The sequence below is a fragment of the Saccoglossus kowalevskii genome, chromosome 6 (genome assembly GCF_978046115.1).
Source record: "Saccoglossus kowalevskii chromosome 6, keSacKowa6.1, whole genome shotgun sequence".
In the NCBI taxonomy this organism is placed as follows: domain Eukaryota; kingdom Metazoa; phylum Hemichordata; class Enteropneusta; family Harrimaniidae; genus Saccoglossus; species Saccoglossus kowalevskii.
Genome location: NC_140646.1, coordinates 11,329,150 through 11,334,454, shown reverse-complemented (window position 1 = coordinate 11,334,454; position 5,305 = coordinate 11,329,150).

The following is a 5,305-nucleotide window of genomic DNA, read 5'->3' as shown; positions in this document are numbered from 1 at the left end:
TACTGCAATAGTCTAGAATGGATCAGTCGTTGAAATGAACTCTTCAAAACAGTTTTATATCATGTAATTTCTTCAGGTTTTTGAATCAGATATGGCAGAGGATGAAGTATATATTTATCAGTATATAGTATTGGAATAATTTACAACTCATATACACAAATGTGCCAAATACCAGTAGTTAATTGATAAATTTCTTGAGTGTACTATTTTTTATGTTCGCTTCAGTATGCCTTCATTTTTTGAAGAAGTAAACTGCCACAACTGCTTAGGAGAATAGAACATGTGATAATTATATAGCTTAAATAAAACCATGAAAATATTGCATTGTGTATTGTTTGGTTTGATATAGTCATTGTAAGCGATGGTAAAATACAATTTCTAATGCTATACGTTAATCCCAATAATGTTTTACTATATGTTTTTCTGTTGCTAACATGACATAGCTAAACATTATCCCTGGCACTAGAAAAGTTCATTCCAGTAAATCTTGGACGTACGAGTTCAGATTGATATAGTACTACTTACTGATACAATATACGTTAACCGGCCCATATTGGCCACAGAATACAATTGTCATTGTTACCAAACGCTTCAGCGTGGTATTAAGAATTTGTTTTCAGGGTTGGGTGATACCAAGGTGGAAAATGGTTGCACATATGGGAGTAATTCCTGGAATTGCAATAGAGAGGGTTCAGGCCAAAATACAATATATAGTGTTTTCATGTTTCGTCTGATATTTCTGTGGTATTCTGCTGCTGTAACTAATGCAAGATTTGTTCTGAAACTCAGTGTATTGTGTGCACTCAAGGGTTATTCGTTTTTTGCTGAAAAGACCCCTATTTTTTAATGGCAGATTCGAACTACGTTCACTCCCACTGGGAAATATGCATTGTCGCTTGAATGAGAGCTAATTGAACACATTTTCCAGACCGGCGAAAGAGTATGTAACAGCCAATTGTAACAGCCTATCACGTGATTTTACTCAGAATGTCAACACGGAAAGAGGCTATTCCATTTTACGCAGGAATAATTGGGAGTAGAATATGTGAAGGATTGTATAAACAGAGATGTGTATACTGAAGAGTAATATCTATCCTTCTTTTGCATCGCTGAGCATTTCTTTTTTAGTATACTTGTTTAAAAATGCTAAATCTAAATGATTTGCGATGTGTGTTTTTTTATTAAAACGCCCCTAATGGTTGAATCCCGGGTTTGAAGTAGAATGTAACAGCACACTACATGGATCGTTTGAATACAATGGTGAAGGGATGACACGATAGGGCACCGTCCAATCTCGATAGAATGTTTCGAATCAGTTATACGTAGTTTAAATTAAGTTAAAAGTTCCTCCACAGAATTGTGCATTGGCAAACATGCCGTCACAACTGCGGTACTCCACTGACGGAATGACGTTCGTCGACAGCGGTCGTTGATGAGCTGCACGCTACAACTTCACTTGTGATGTTGTTTGTTAGCCGTGGATTGAACGAATCTTGATTCCCGGTAAAAATGTCACTCATTTGGCGTTGGTAATCTTTATTTGGAACTGGGTAACGTCGCCAGCAGAAACCTCCTGGTACTTTGATGTTGATGGTCTATGATAAAGCTCATTCAACATACATCAAGTTATCTCAATCGTACTAGGCATGTGGTGTACAGCTAATATTAGGGATTTCAGTCACTTGACATCGGAAGAAGTGGGTGTGGGCAGCTACCCTTTCAAAAACTACAAAATACGTGAGCAAAACTAAAAGCAAAAAAGAATTTAAATTATCATGAATTCTAGCTCTATATCTTATGGTCATTTTCTGAAAAATGCAACCCATTGCGAGTAGCCGTTTTGACAACATGGTAGAATAATAATTGAAACATTTGAAAATCCTGGCAAGCGCCGTGAACACGAGCGTGACCTCCAAATTTAACCCGGTGTTCTAAATCCAGAGAAGTTAGCTGCATTTTCCCCGCATTGGAATGGACCATACGATTTTGAAAATGCCACGAAAATCAAGTAGGGGATGACAGCTATAGAGTGATAGGTGATAGGTGAGAATCGGCCGAAAATTGGCGAAACGGCAATAAAAACAAAAGTTTAACGGCAATTTTCGTATCGACTAACAACTTTCTGGCATATCTATCACTCATAATTTGAAAAAAATATATATTTTAATAGACAAAAATCTAGGGTTTGTGAGTGTGACATCAATTTAAAGAGTGCGACAAGCCCATTTTAAAAGTGGTACCTCCAACCCGGTACTTTGTTTACATGGACTCCATTATCATGTACGAAGAGAATGTTTCACTCTTTCACTTTTATATACGGCAAAATACGTTTATTTTGTTTTTAACATGTCGAAAATGCAGCATAAATGCAAAGTAAAACGAATTGTACATGTTAGAGCATTCACAGCTGTAGAATTGAGATGATTCATTGGTTATTTTGGCATAAAAATGGATCGATCAGGCACAGAGATTTCAAATTTTCCAGGCAGCTCCCAGTTATGTTTTCCATGCATACTTCTTTTCTAAGTTGCCAAAAAATAAGCTGTATATTATGCTATAATGTTATATCTTAGATTTGTTTAGATTTCATAAGTATTATTATAGCGTAAAAATAAGCAAAGCTTGGTAGAACGCATAGCCGGTCGATGAGGGCGTTTTCAATGCATTTGTATAGGAATAAAAACGAAGGCAACATAAACGAAAGTAAAACTTGTTTATCTTTATTGACACTGACAGATGATTTAAAATGAAATTTGAATATGGCCTGTTTCCATGGTAACAGATGGTCTATATGTTGCCTTCTAATGACAATAGATAAATATTGATATAAAGTTAAATTTGTTGAAAATTTGTTGAAAATTCAATAAAAAGGGGAAAGATATGGCAGTTTAAGTTCAGCTCCAATTAGATAATTAGTGATTATTCATCCAAAATGGTGCTGTTGTCTTTACTATTCAGTAGTGCTTTGTTGTGTCATCCTTTGTCCAAAATTAAGAGATGCTAATTGAAGTACCTTACTATATCTCGAGAACGGTTACCCTGATTTTCATCAACTAGTAGAGATCTGTCCAATGCCACCATGTAAACTACTCTATGATATATGTATAATAATGTACTCAAGCCGAGTACAATGAGCTATGTCTGAGGTGTTGTATCCTAATTTTGTAGGAGATACATTTAGCTCGAAGCTATCCAAAAATCATTTTTTTAACTGTTGCGATGGCAACGATGGACCAACATTTTTTTGCAGATTTTTCCTAATAACTAGGGTGAAGGTGTGACCTACCTGCCATGTTTGAGCGAAATCGGCCAAGCCAAAAATATCACAGAAGAACTAATACGTGAAAACACTGGAAATCACACACACAAATGATTTGAGGGGCAATCCTCTTGGAGCGGATCGCCAATACCATGTTCATTAGCATATTGACCGTGAAAATACCGAAAACATTATTGCATGGGTGATATGCAAATTAGTTTTAGTCAAAATAAGTGACTGCCTAGAAGTACCATTACTGTTGTTCAAATTTCATTTCACTCGGTATATTCATGTACCCCAAGGGTAAAATATCGCACTTCTAAATATTGTTTATTTCTGGTATGTTTCGAAAACGCTACTCTTCAAAAAACTACTTTGTTTGCATATGGGATGTGGAAATACCGATTTCATAGACGAATCAAAATAAACTGCAGTACATATGTAATAATGTGGTATACTTCATTTCTACTGAAAACGTTTTCCCCTGAAATAAATTCCAGTGAAAATGCCATTTACCTCATACTCCATTGAGACACAGCACAGGAAACATCGGATTCACATGTAATGCTTGAAAACGTTTCAGCGAAAATAAATTTCATATGAGTTGAAATGAACAAATTATGTGACACCCGACCCTACCACTCCATACACAATGTAAACTATACCCCAAAACATCCTTTCACTCACGGTTTCACCAGTGCATTCTATTTGACTTCAGAAGATATTGAAATGAACAAATTATGTGACACCCGACCCTACCACTCCATACACAATGTAAACTATACCCCAAAACATCCTTTCACTCACGGTTTCACCAGTGCATTCTATTTGACTTCAGAAGATATTGAAATGAACAAATTATGTGACACCCGACCCTACCACTCCATACACTGTAAACTATACCCCAAAACATCCTTTCACTCACGGTTTCACCAGTGCATTCTATTTGACTTCAGAAGATATTGAAATGAACAAATTATGTGACACCCGACCCTACCACTCCATACACTGTAAACTATACCCCAAAACATCCTTTCACTCACGGTTTCACCAGTGCATTCTATTTGACTTCAGAAGAAATTGAAATGAACAAATTATGTGACACCCGACCCTACCACTCCATACACTGTAAACTATACCCCAAAACATCCTTTCACTCACGGTTTCACCAGTGCATTCTATTTGACTTCAGAAGAAATTGAAATGAAGTTCAACAAATTATGTGACACCCGACCCTACCACTCCATACACTGTAAACTATACCCCAAAACATCCTTTCACTCACGGTTTCACCAGTGCATTCTATTTGACTACAGAAGATATTGAAATGAAAAAATTATGTGACACCCGACCCTACCACTCCATACACTGTAAACTATACCCCAAAACATCCTTTCACTCACGGTTTCACCAGTGCATTCTATTTGACTTCAGAAGATATTGAAATGAACAAATTATGTGACACCCGACCCTACCACTCCATACACTGTAAACTATACCCCAAAACATCCTTTCACTCACGGTTTCACCAGTGCATTCTATTTGACTTCAGAAGATATTGAAATGAACAAATTATGTGACACCCGACCCTACCACTCCATACACTGTAAACTATACCCCAAAACATCCTTTCACTCACGGTTTCACCAGTGCATTCTATTTGACTTCAGAAGATATTGAAATGAACAAATTATGTGACACCCGACCCTACCACTCCATACCCTGTAAACTATACCCCAAAACACCCTTTCACTCACGGTTTCACCAGTGCATTCTATTTGACTTCAGAAGATATTGAAATGAACAAATTATGTGACACCCGACCCTACCACTCCATACACTGTAAACTATACCCCAAAACATGCTTTCACTCACGGTTTCACCAGTGCATTCTATTTGACTTCAGAAGAAATTGAAATGAACAAATTATGTGACACCCGACCCTACCACTCCATACACTGTAAACTATACCCCAAAACATCCTTTCACTCACGGTTTCACCAGTGCATTCTATTTGACTTCAGAAGATATTGAAATGAACAAATT